Source organism: Artemia franciscana, chromosome 19 (genome assembly GCF_032884065.1).
Source record: "Artemia franciscana chromosome 19, ASM3288406v1, whole genome shotgun sequence".
Classification (NCBI taxonomy): domain Eukaryota; kingdom Metazoa; phylum Arthropoda; class Branchiopoda; order Anostraca; family Artemiidae; genus Artemia; species Artemia franciscana.
The window spans coordinates 12752770-12767026 of record NC_088881.1 but is presented as its reverse complement, the minus strand read 5'-3'; the positions used below and the strand labels follow the sequence as shown (position 1 = coordinate 12767026).

Genomic DNA, 14257 nt, shown 5'->3' with positions numbered 1-14257 from the left:
CCCACGGCGTCCCGTTGTAGTTGTGTCCCTGTGTCCCGGTCGTCATTTATATTCCCTGTTTCCCGTCGTGATTTGTGTCCGGGTGTCCCAGTCTGTAATTTCTCTTTGAGGTTCCTGGTCGTCATTTATATTCCCTGTGTCCCGGTCGTCATTTGTGTCCCGATGTCCCTGTATGTAATTTCATCAGTTGACAAACATGACGTCAGTCGACAAACAACTTCATGACGCATACAGCTCAATCCTTATAATGACGTCAGTTGACAAACATGACGTCAGTCGGCACGCAAACATGACGTCACTCGACACACACACACACAGACAACTTATCTATCTATCTATCTATATATATATATATATATATATATATATATATATATATATATATATATATATATATATATATATATATATATTTACTAGCTGTTGGGGGTGGCGCTTCGCGCCACCCCGACACCTAGTTGGTGGGGGCGCTTCGCGCCCCCCCAAGCCCCCCCGCGCGCGTAATTCGTTACGCGCCATATTAGTTACGCGCCATTGTAGTTGTGTCCCTATGTCCCACCTGTGAATATATATATATATATATATATATATATATATATATATATATATATATATATATATATTATATATATATATATATATAATGTATAACAACTGTAGAACAACCAATGTAATTGTTGTTTTTTTAATTAATTAAACCAATGTTAATTGTAGAACAACCAATGTAATTTACCTATTAGAATGTAATAAATGCTGCCTACAATATGTGGGGGGAAACAACTAATAATATATATAAAAGATTTTCTGGACACAAGACAACAGTTAATAATGAAAAAACTAATAACTATCTAGTTCAACATTGTAGTAATGGTAAATGTTCCATATCAGATATAACTGTCACAATTTTAGAAAATTTAGAATTAGAAAATTTAAATAAAGAAGAGAAGAATAATAGACTACGTAAACAGGAGGATTTTTGGATCCATACTCTTGGTACAGCTTATCCTTTTGGGCTAAATGATCGTGTAGCAAAATATGGTGACATGTCTCATGTTGTTGTTAAATGTATTGATGGTTTTATGGACCATCCTTCTTTTACTTGTCCTACTAAACGTAAAAAACGATCGAGAGGACATAGGAAAAATAATAGAAAAAATGAATTAGATGTACATATGCTTTCTATAGATCTATGCCAGCTACTTGAATCTAGGGGTATGATTTCTGTAATAAAGTATCTAAATAATTTATCCAAGAGGAATTTAATCAAACTTTTCTGGATTGTTAAGAATAATACAGCTCTTGATTATAATTTTAAAGTAATATGTGATACAATTTGCATTCTAACCAAAACGAAATTTATTTCAAAAAAGAAAAAGTTCGATAAGATTAGTAATAAGGATAACAGATTATATTTACCTATTAATTTTACTTGTAAGCAGATTGAAGATATTAATTTACCAGAAATTTTAAATCAGCGGCATGTGAAACAGGCCCTTCCTAGTAATTTAAGTTATAATGATAGTCCAGTTTTAACTTATAAATTTTCAAAAACTATTGGGCAAATTATTTTTAATTATAATTTAATACTAAAAAAACTAGATAGCGATATAAATTGGGAACCGGTTTGTAATTGTAAGCAACTTGGCCATTTGTAAATCCTACTTACAAACATGTTATAACAGGGGACTTGTCAATAATAAAGCAAGATGATCTTCAAATTATAATGAATAAAGGGGCTAATTTCCGTCTTTCTCATCATCTGAAACCATCGAGTGTTCTTGATGGCTTGGAAAATGATTTTGATTTATTTATTGATAAGTGGTGTAAGAAAGAGAATAAAAATAAAGAGAGTTTTCAAAGTTGGAAGAATTTAATTATTAGTAGAGTAAGAAATAAAATATATTCTAACTTAAAAAATAGTAACACTAAATCATTATTTTATAATGCGAAGATTAAACAAGCAATTGCTAATCTAAAGAATGAATTTGTAATTGTGCCAGTGGATAAAGCTAATAATAATTTTGCCATAATTTGTCAGAAGCTGTATTGTGATATCTTAAAAAGGGAGTTATGCACAACTAATGTTTATGAAAAGGTAAATATAGAGGATGAGAATTTAATTGAAAAGACTGAAGAAATACTTTTAAAAAATTTTAATATTAAAATAAATGACAATGATAAAAAGTTCCCTTTCCTATATTGGACTGTAAAATTTCATAAGAATTCCCCTAAACCACGGTTTATTGCTGGAGCAGCTAAATGTCCAACCCGCATTGCTGCTACTGACCTCTCTTTAATTTTAAAGGAAATTGTAAATAAACTTAAAACCTATTGTTCTGGTATTAAAAAATTTTCGAATTTTAATCCATATTGGAGTGTTAATAATTCACTGCAGGTGATAGATTCTTTAACAATGGTTTCAGCTAAAAGAATTGAGTCTTTCGATTTTGCGACAATGTATACTAATTTATCACTTAATTTAGTGTTTGATAATTTAAAAACTGTTATAAAGAAATCTTTCCTCTTATCTAGTAAAAGGTTCTTAAAAATAGACAGTTATAATAAAAAAGCCATATGGACAAACTGCTTTAATACTACAGTTAACTTGAGATGTTACAGCTTGGATATGATTTTTGAGTTATTGGAATTTGTTTTATACAATACTTATATAAGATTTGGGGGTGATTTGTACAAACAATTATGGGAATTCCCATGGGGGGGGAATGCCAGCCCATTTATAGCTGACTTGTTTTTAAGTCAACTAGAATATAAATATATGATGGATAAGAATAATCCAATTAATTTAAAACATGCTTTGTCAAATAATAAAAGATATTTAGATGATATTTTGGTCTTAAATTGTAAGGATTTCATTGATATTTCTAAAAATATATATCCATCAGAGCTTATTTTTGAGCCTAGTCATGGCGCTGGTCATGAAGATCATTTCTTAGACTTAAATATTAATATTTGTGATAATAATAAATTAAGTTTTAAAATGTATAATAAAACGGATGATTTTGATTTTGAAGTGATTAGTTTCCATTCCCTGAAAGTAATATACACTCAAATATCACATATTCAGCGTTTTTCTCACAGTTACTTCGTTATGCAAGGATTTGTAGTAATTATATTGATTTTAAAAATAGATGTAAAATCTTAAGCCAAAAATTGATATCAAGAGGTTTTTCTGCAAATAAATTAACTTGGCAATTTAAAAAATTTAGTTTTCATTATAACGAACTTTTAAATAAATATTAAAAGAATTATCTAGAAATACTTAAAGAAATTTTTAACTAATTTCGGAGGTTCGAGAAATGTTGTCACAGCGCCATTTATTTTGAATTGTGTTTCTAATTGAGCGGATTTTTTTTTAAAAATTAGCCACATGGTAAAGATGAATTCTATAATTGTTTAGTTCATTCAGGTTTTTTGCAATGTGTTAATATTTGTGATTGGTAAAATTTATAATATTTAGTTTACCTATTGTTGCTAAAGGGAGGGATATATTAACAAGATAAGCTTGTTTTGGTTTTACTTGGTTGTTTTACATTTGCTGTTTTTTTTTCATAGGCATGTATTTTGGGGGTGATACCTGACGCGGGGATGCCATGGATATTCTGTGGTAGCCACAACACTGTGCTGGGTAGAGAATTTAGAGTGGCGAAACCCTATATAGGCCAGTGTATTCTCCTGATGAGCCCTTATGTTGGGTGTTGCCTCTGAATTATTTGTCTATATTATTTTTTATATTGTTCGGTAAATGACGACTTATACTTATTGACGACATGACTGCCTGTCCATGGATTATTCTTTATGGTTGATTGTGTGTGGCTATGCTGTTTGACCTATGTGATTGTATGGATGAGTAGGGTTAAGGCCTCATTCAAGTGCTGGTCTATATTAATCACTAATTTAGGAAAACAGTCTTCCTTTTCTCCTTCTGTCTTTTTTTTTTTTTTTTTTTTTTTTTTTTTTTTTTTTTTTTTTTGTGTTTGTGCTGTAGCATTGGTGATTTCTCTTTTCATGATATATATATATATATATGTTTTTAACTACGTAAAACTTGCGAATATACAACATTCTTTGCTGTCCCATTTTCTGTGCATATAAATAGATTGTCAGGTTTACCGACTCTTAAACATGCAACATATAATGGTCCATGGGAAAACAATCCGTATTCAGATCTATACCTCATGATTCTAATGATTGCCCTTGAGCTTTGTTGATGGTGATTGCTAATCGACCATTTCCCTGAGTCGCCATCGTCATTTATATATCCCCCTATGCACCCCGGCGTCCTTTTTTTCCTTTTTTAGTTTCTTTAGTTTTTTTAGTTTTTCGGCTTTTTTATTTTTTTATTAGTTTTTAGTTTTTTTGTAGTTTTTGCCTTTTTTTAGTTTTTTCAGTTTTTTTTTTAGTTTTTAGTTTTTTACCTTTTTTAGCCTAACCAGGATTTGAACCTGGGACCTTCATTCTCCGTTCTGACACCCTCTCTCACCGAGTGACTACTCCTGTATGTTCATTTTGGTGTTTTAAATGGTATATTATTAACCAAATTAATGTGTTTTACAATATACTAAGCATCGTCATAACAAAATGACGACAACTAATTTCATGACGTCAGCCGACACAGAAACATGACGTCACCTGATCCACAGACAGACAACTTATTTTTATATATATAGAAGATAAATAAGTTGTCTGTCTGTGGATCGGTGGATCAGGTGACGTCATGTTTCTGTGTCGGCTGATGTCATGAAATTAGTTGTCGTCATTTTTGCTTTGACGGTGACGTCATTCAAGATATTTAAGACATATGTTCACGTAGAAATCTATTAATGTTTAAGTTTACAATGACTGATGAACTTACCATGGCAAAAGCCGATGAAGATGCTCAAAGAGTCTATGCCAAAAAACTTGCTGATAGAGAAAGTCAGAAAAGAAAGCGTGCCGAGGAATCAAAAGAACAGCAAGGAAACAGGCTTGAGGCTAAAAACGCAAAACCGCGCAGTTAGATGAAGATCCACCTCGACAGCGAGAGTCAAAACATATCAAAACTGAAAATGATAGTGAAGATGATTGGGTTTGGGATTTTGACTTGGATAAGGTCATCAATGCCTACCAGATTTTAGTTAAAAAAAACGAAGGTTCGGCGATATGTATTTCATAGTGATGCTGAAAAATAAAGAAGAAGAAGAAAACTGAAAAAAGAAAAAATGTAAAAATCATGACGACCGGGACACAGGGAATATAAATGACGACAAGGACACGCTGAAAAATAAAGAAAAAAAAAGAAAACTGAAAAAAGAAAAAAATGTAAAAAACTAAAAAATACTAAGAAGAAAAAACACTCAAAGAGAAATTACCGACCGGGACACAAATGACGACTGGGACAGAGGGAATAAAAATAACGACCGGGACACTCAAAGAGAAATTACAGACTGGGATACCGGGACACAAATGACGACCGAGACACAAGGAATATAAATGACGACCAGGACACAGGTATTTAAGAATATCGTTCAAAGACTAATTTTTAATTGTAAGAGGACCGTTGAAAGAGAAATTACTAATTGTAAAATGACTGAAGAACATACAATGGCAACACCCGAGGATGCTGCTCAAAACGAATGTATTCAAGCCGAAGTAGCTGAGTTGGTAAAGCGTTATGTTTCAGGTTCTAGGTCCGAGAGGCTCCAGGTTTGAACCTTGACTTAAGACATATGTTCACGTAGAAATCTATTAATGTTTAAGTTTACAATGACTGATGAACTTACCATGGCAAAAGCTGATGGTTATGCTCAAAGAGTCTATGCCAAAAAACTTGCTGCTGATAGAGAAAGTCAGAAAAGAAAGCGTGCCGAGGAATCAAAAGAACAGCAAGGAAACAGGCTTGAGGCTAAAAACGCAAAACCGCGCAGTTAGATGAAGATCCACCTCGACAGCGAGAGTCAAAACTGAAAATGATAGCGATGATGATTGGGTTTGGGATTTTGACTTGGATAAGGTCATCAATGCCTACCAGATTCTAGTTAAAAAAACGAAGGTTCGGCGATATGTATTTCATAGTGAAGCTGAAAAATAAAGAAGAAGAAGAAAACTGAAAAAAGAAAAAATGTAAAAATCATGACGACCGGGACACAGGGAATATAAATGACGACCAGGACACGCTGAAAAATAAAGAAAAAAAAGAAAACTGAAAAAAGAAAAAATGTAAAAAACTAAAAAATACTAAAAAGAAAAAACACTCAAAGAGAAATTACCGACCGGGACACAAATGACGACTGGGACAGAGGGAATATAAATAACGACCGGGACACTCAAAGAGAAATTACAGACTGGGATACCGGGACACAAATGACGACCGGGACACAAGGAATATAAATGACGACCAGGACACAGGTATTTAAGAATATCGTTCAAAGACTAATTTTTAATTGTAAGAGGACCGTTGAAAGAGAAATTACTAATTGTAAAATGACTGAAGAACCTACAATGGCAACACCCGAGGATGCTGCTCAAAACGAATGTATTCAAGCCGAAGTAGCTGAGTTGGTAAAGCGTTATGTTTCAGGTTCTAGGTCCGAGAGGCTCCAGGTTTGAACCTTGGCTTTAGCATTAATACAAAAGAAGAAAAAAACAAAAAAAAGGTAAAAACTACAAAAAAACTAAAAAGAAAAAAAAAATATATATATATATATATATATATATATTTATATATATATATATATATATATATATATATATATATCTATATATATAAAAATAAGTTGTCTGTCTGTGGATGTGTGGATGGATGTGTCAGGTGACGTCACCTGAAAAAACTGGATCAGGTGACGTCAAAACTGAAAAAACTAAGAAAAGGCAAAAACTACAAAAAAAACTAAAAACTAATAAAAAAAATAAAAAAGCTAAAAAACTAAAAAAACTAAAAAAACTAAAAAAAGGTAAAAAACTAAAAAAAAATAAAAAATAAAAAAAAACTAAAAAAAAGGAAAAAACTGAAAAATAAGCTAAAATAAAGGTAAAAACCAATAAAAAACTAAAAAAAAAAGGAAAAAACTAATAAATGACGACACTCAAAGAGAAAGCGACCAGGACAAAAGGAATGTTCGATTAGCAATCAACAAAGCACCGGGACACAGGGAGTATAAATGACGACCAGGACATAAGTAAAAAAAAAACTATCTATATATATAAAAATAAGTTGTCTGTGGATCTGTGGATCGTGGATCAGGTGACGTCACCTGAAAAAACTGGATCAGGTGACGTCAAAACTGAAAAAACTAAAAAAAGGCAAAAACTACAAAAAAAACTAAAAACTAATAAAAAAAATAAAAAAGCTAAAAAACTAAAAAAACTAAAAAAACTAAAAAAAGGTAAAAAACTAAAAAAACTAAAAACTAAAAAAAACTAAAAAAGGTAAAAACTAAAAGAACTAAAAAAGAAAAAAATAAATGACGACACTCAAAGAGAAAGCGACCAGGACAAAAGGAATGTTCGATTAGCAATCAACAAAGCACCGGGACACAGGGAGTATAAATGACGACCAGGACACAAGTAAAAAAAAATTAACAAAACTAAAAAGAAGGTAAAAACTACAAAAAAACTAAAAAGAAAAAAAAACTAAAAACTAATAAAAAAACTAAAAAATCTAAAAATCTAAATAAACTAAAAAAGAAAAAAAAAAGGAAAAAAATAAAGGAGAAAAACAAAACTAAAAAACGAATGTATATACAGACCAGTACACCGGGATACAAATGACGACCGGGACACAGGGAATATAAATGACGACCGGGACACAGGGACACAACTACAACGGGGACACCGGGGGAAACAGGGGGATGTAAATGACGACCGGGACACCGGGACAGGGAATGGTCGATTAGCAATCACCATCAACAAAGCTCAAGGGCAATCATTAGAATCATGAGGTATAGATCTGAATACAGATTGTTTTCCCATGGACCATTATATGTTGCATGTTCAAGAGTCGGTAAACCTGACAATCTATTTATATGCAAAGACAATGGGACAGCAAAGAATGTTGTATATTCGCAAGTTTTACGTAGTTAAAACCATATATATATATCTATCTATATTCACAGGTGGGACATAGGGACACAACTACAATGGCGCGTAACTATTATGGCGCGTAACGACTTACGCGCGCGGGGGGGCTTGGGGGGGGGGCGCGAAGTGCCCCCACCAACTAGGTGTTGGGGTGGCGCGAAGCGCCACCCCAACAGCTAGTATATATATATATATATATATATATATATAAATAAGTTGTCTGCCTGTGGATCTGTGGATCAGGTGACGTCATGTTTCTGTGTCGGCTGACGTCATGAAATTAGTTGTCGTCATTTTTGTTATGACGATGCTTAGTATATTGTAAAACACATTGGTTAAACACATTGGTTTGGTTAATAATATACCATTTAAAACACCAAAATGAACATGCTGGAGTAGTCACTCGGTGAGAGAGGGTGTCAGAACGGAGAATGAAGGTCCCAGGTTCAAATCCTGGTTAGGCTAAAAAACGTAAAAAACTAAAACTAAAAAAAAACTGAAAAAACTAATAAAAGGCAAAAACTACAAAAAAACTAAAAACTAATGAAAAAAATAAAAAAGCTAAAAAACTAAAAAAACTAAAAAAAACTAAAAAAACTAAAAACTAAAAAAAAACTAAAAAAAAGGAAAAAACTGAAAAATAGAAGAGAAAAAGAAAACTAATAAAATTAAGAATAAAAAAAAAATAAAAAAGATAAAAACTAAAAAAAAAAGTAAAAAGAAAAAACGAAAAAAAAATAAAAAAGCTAAAAAAAGGTAAAAACCAATGAAAAACTAAAAAGAAAAAAAGGAAAAAAACTAAAAAAAAAAATTTCATCTAAAAAACTAAAAAAACTATAAAAGGTAAAAACTAAAAGAACTAAAAAAGAAAAAAAAACCTAAAAAAAGGAAAAAAACTGAAAAATAAAGGAGAAAAAGAAAACTAAAAAAATATAAATAAAAATAAAAAAACTAAAAAGATAAAAACTTCAAAAAAAACTAAAAAAAAAGAAAAAAACTAAAAAACCTAAAAAAAAGGTCAAAACATATAAAAAAAACTAAAAGGAAAAAAAGGGAAAAAATTAAAAATTTATTTCATCATATACCAATTCAAAAACGAATGTATACCGGGATGACGACCGGGACACAGGGAATATAAATGACACAACTACAACGGGGACGCCGGGGGGGCACAGGGGGATATAAATGACGACCGGGACACTCAAAGAGAAATCACAGACTGGGACACCGGGACACAAATGACGACCGGGACACAGGGAATATAAATGACGACCGGGACACAGGGACATAACTACAAAGGGGACGCCGGGGTGCACAGGGGGATATAGAAATGACAATGGCGACTCAGGGAATGGTCGATTAGCAATCACCATCAACAAAGCTCAAGGGCAATCATTAGAATCATGAGGTATAGATCTGAATACGGATTGTTTTCCCATGGACCATTATATATTGCATGTTCAAGAGTCGGTAAACCTGACAATCTATTTATATGCACAGACAATGGGACAACAAAGAATGTTGTATATTCGCAAGTTTTACGTAGTTAAAAACATATATATATCTATATATATAAAAATAAGTTGTCTGTCTGTGGATCTGTGGATCAGGTGACGTCATGTTTCTGTGTCGGCTGACGTCATGAAATTAGTTGTCGTCATTTTTGTTATGACGATGCTTAGTATATTGTAAAACACATAAATTTGGTTAATAATATACCATTTAAAACACCAAAATGAACATGCTGGAGTAGTCACTCGGTGAGAGAGGGTGTCAGAACGGAGAATGAAGGTCCCAGGTTCAAATCCTGGTTAGGCTAAAAAAGGTAAAAAACTAAAAACTAAAAAAAAAACTGAAAAAACTAAAAAAAAGGCAAAAACTACAAAAAAAAACTAAAAACTAATAAAAAAATAAAAAAGCCGAAAAACTAAAAAAACTAAAGAAACTAAAAAAAGGAAAAAAACTTAAAAAACTAAAAACTAAAAAAAACTAAAAAAAAGGAAAAAACTGAAAAATAGAAGAGAAAAAGAAAACTAATAAAATTAAAAAAAAATAAAAAAAAAGAAAAAAGATAAAAACTTAAAAAAAGTAAAAAAAAAAAACGAAAAAAAACTAAAAAAGCTAAAAAAAGGTAAAAACCAATAAAAAACTAAAAAGAAAAAAAAGGTAAAAAACTAAAAAAAATTTCATCTAAAAAACTAAAAAAACTAAAAAAGGTAAAAACTAAAAGAACTAAAAAAGAAAAAAAATACTAAAAAAAGGAAAAAAACTGAGAAATAAAGGAGAAAAAGAAAACTAAAAAAATATAAATAAAAATAAAAAAAGTAAAAAAAAAACTAAAAAGAAAAAAGAAAAAAACTAAAAAACCTAAAAAAAGGTCAAAACCAATAAAAAAAACTAAAAGGAAAAAAAGCGAAAAAATTAAAAATTTATTTCATCATATACCAATTCAAAAACGAATGTATACCGGGATGACGACCGGGACACAGGGAATATAAATGACACAACTACAACGGGGACGCCGGGGGCACAGGGGGATATAAATGACGACCGGGACACCGGGACACAAGGAATATAAATGACGCCCGGGACGCTCAAAGAGAAATCACAGACTGGGACACCGGGACACAAATGACGACCGGGACACAGGGAATATAAATGACGACCGGGACACAGGGACATAACTACAAAGGGGACGCCGGGGTGCACAGGGGGATATATAAATGACGATGGCGACTCAGGGAATGGTCGATTAGCAATCACCATCAACAAAGCTCAAGGGCAATCATTAGAATCATGAGGTATAGATCTGAATACAGATTGTTTTCCCATGGACCATTATATGTTGCATGTTCAAGAGTCGGTAAACCTGACACCCCAACAGCTAGTATATATATATATATATATATATATATATATATATATATATATATATATATATATATATATATATATATATATATATATATATATATATATCTTCTATATATATAAAAATAAGTTGTCTGTCTGTGTAACGATGACTCTGGTCAAACATTTTCAGATCAATTGCTGGCAATTGGAAACGGAAAGCTCCCAGTAGTGGGAAAGCCAAGAATGTTGTATATTCGCAATTTTTACGTAGTTTTAAACACATATATAAATCTATCTATATTCACAGGTGGGACACAGGGACACAACTACAATAGCGCGTAACTAATATGGCGCGTAACGACTTACGCGCGCGGGGGGGCTTGGGGGGGCGCGAAGCGCCCCACCAACTAGGTGTTGGGGTGGCGCGAAGCGCCACCCCAACAGCTAGTATATATATATATATATATATATATATATATATATATATATATATATATATATATATATATATATATATATATATATATATATATATATATATATATGTATATATATATATATATATATAAATTTTCCCTCGTGATAGCTTTTGCCCGAAATCTTTTGGTCTACCAAAATTAAATAAGCAAGCCATTCCCTTTATTTAAAAAATCATAGGTACGTAATTCGATAGATCTAGTCAAAAAAAATATAAGTTGTTTGTTTGTGTGTCTTTCTGTCTGTCCGCATATGACGTCTGAATTATTTCATCATATACCAATTCAAAAACGAATGTATTCAAGCCGAAGTAGCTGAGTTGGTAAAGCTTTATGTTCCAGGTTCTAGGTCCGAGAGGTTCCAGGCTCGAACCTTGGCTTTAGCATTAATACAAAAGAAGATGAAAAACTAAAAAAGGTAAAAATTACAAAAAACTAAAGAAAAAAACTAAAAAAGGTAAAAACTAAAAAAAAAACAGACTAATAAAAAACTAAAAAAACTAAAAAAAAAACAAAACTGAAAAATAAAAAAAGGGAAAAAAACTGCAAAATAAAGGAATAAAATAAAACTAAAAAAAATAAAAATAAAAATAAAAAAAAACTAAAAAAGGTAAATGTATTCAAGCCGAAGTAGCTGAGTTGGTAAAGCGTTATGTTCCAGATTCTAGGTCCGAGAGGTCCAGGTTCGAACCTTGGCTTTAGCATTAATACAAAAGAAGAAAAAAATTTAAAAAAGGTAAAAACTACAAAAAAACTAAAAAGAAAATACTAAAAAAACTAAAAAAGCTAAAAAACTAAAAAAACTAAAAAAAGGTAAAAAACTAAAAGCTAAAAAAGAAAAAAATTAAAAAAACTAAAAAGAAAAAAAACTAAAAACTAATAAAAAGCTATAAAAACTAAAAACTGAAAAAAAAAACAAAAAAGGAAAAAAACTGAAAAATAACCCAAAACAACTATAAAGAAAAAAAAGAAAAAAGAAAAAAATTATTTCATCATATACCAATTCAAAATAGAATGTATATACAGACCGGGACACAGGGAATATAAATGACGACCGGGACACTCAAAGAGAAATTACAGACTGGGACACGGGGACACGAATGACGACTGGGACGTTTGTGTCGAATGACGTCATGTTTGTTGACTATAAATGACGACTGGGGCACAGGGACACAACTACAACAGGGACGCCGGGGGGCACAGGGGGATATATAAATGACGATGTGGACACAGGTAATGTTTGATTAGCAATCACCATCAACAAAGTTCAAGGGCAATCATTAGAATAATGAGGTATAGATCTGAATACGGATTGTTTTTCCCATGGACAATTATATGTTGTATGTTCAAGAGTCGGTAAACCTTAAACCTGACAATCTATTTATATGTACAGACAATGGGACAGCGAAGAATGTTGTATATTTGCAAGTTTTACATATTTAAAAACATATATATATATATATATATATATATATATATATATATATATATATATATATATATATATATATATATATATATATATATATATATATATATATATATATCACAGGTGGGACAGAGGGACACATTTACAATGGCACGTGACTAATATGGCGCGTAACGATTCACAGGCGCGGGGGGGATATATACAGGATAAATACATCAGGATATATACAAGGATATATAAAGGATATATACATCAAAATAGGATAACTGGTATTTCCAAAACGAGGTCCTTATAGGTAAGTCAATAAACTAATGATTTCATTTGTTTAATCTTGAATAATTTTAATAATAACCATATTGTTGCATAGCTTAGGTTTTTAGCTATTCGTTGATATGTACAATTCTTCTCAATGCCTATTTGGTAACAAGATGTGAGGTATTTTGTTTTGCATAGTTTTGCTCAATTGGATACTGGTTTTCTACCCTACTACAAGCGAGATTTATAATATGACAAACTAAAAAAGAAAGTGTGAGGCTGCTTTAGCAGAGTCAATGAGGACTTTCCATGCTCTCATTTTTGGTTTCAAAGAGTTTACTTTTTTCCATTAAGAAGCTAAACAACATATAAATCTTTATTGTTTATTACGTTTGGATATATAGGCATTCTTTCTAAGTTATTTTTGAATGGCCTGTTTCCCCTTTTTCCTTGCAGATGAGTCAATACGACAAACAAGCATAAACTGTTCAGAATCTGGACTTTTATTGGCGGAAGTACGTGACGAAATAAGCACAAGTATGAACGCTCTAATCCAGCTTTACGAAAGCGCCGTGGCTTACACAGTATCGAAAGATTTAAAGGTATGCAAGGTCTTGAAGCGGAGGTACATTTAGAGCTTTCTTAAGTTTTGAGAAATTCTGCCCCGACACAAAAACGGTTATGTTAAAATTAGCCACGATCTGAGAGCAAAACTGTCCTACTGCTCAGAATCTCATTCTGAGAAAAAAAAGCGATTAAATATTTTGAGCACCCCTTTTCGAACCCTACATACTCCAGGCAATAAAATTGTATCAGCTTAAGTCTGTAAATAATATTGAAACCAACTATATTTACCGTAAATAATTTACCGTAATAATTTACCGAAAATAATATAGAAAACGAAGCCGGATAGAATAAGTTTCACTCGTTAGGTAATTTGGCTGTCAAGAGAAATGCTAACGTGATAATTAGAACAGAACTGAATTTTCTATTGCTAGGAGACAGAGGGTTGTACATAGTCCCCACGCAGACTATCCGACACAAAAAAATTGTGCAAAATTACATAACATCTCCAAAATTTTGGTTTCTAATGGAATAGGATAACTTCACTCTCAGACGTTCTGAGACTGCAGTGGCTCTAATTGATGCACGAGAAAAATAAAGAAAA

General features: G+C 31.8%; 1 long non-coding RNA gene across 1 annotated transcript in view; it reads left to right on the top strand.

Annotated features, from left to right (window-relative positions):
* The window catches only part of LOC136039299 (uncharacterized), a 38749-nt gene that overhangs the window by 18668 nt on the left and 5824 nt on the right, over positions 1-14257 (top strand). The window contains exon 2 of the long non-coding RNA XR_010620420.1: positions 13546-13691. This is a non-coding gene — a long non-coding RNA (uncharacterized LOC136039299). The remainder of the gene's footprint in view (positions 1-13545; positions 13692-14257) is intronic.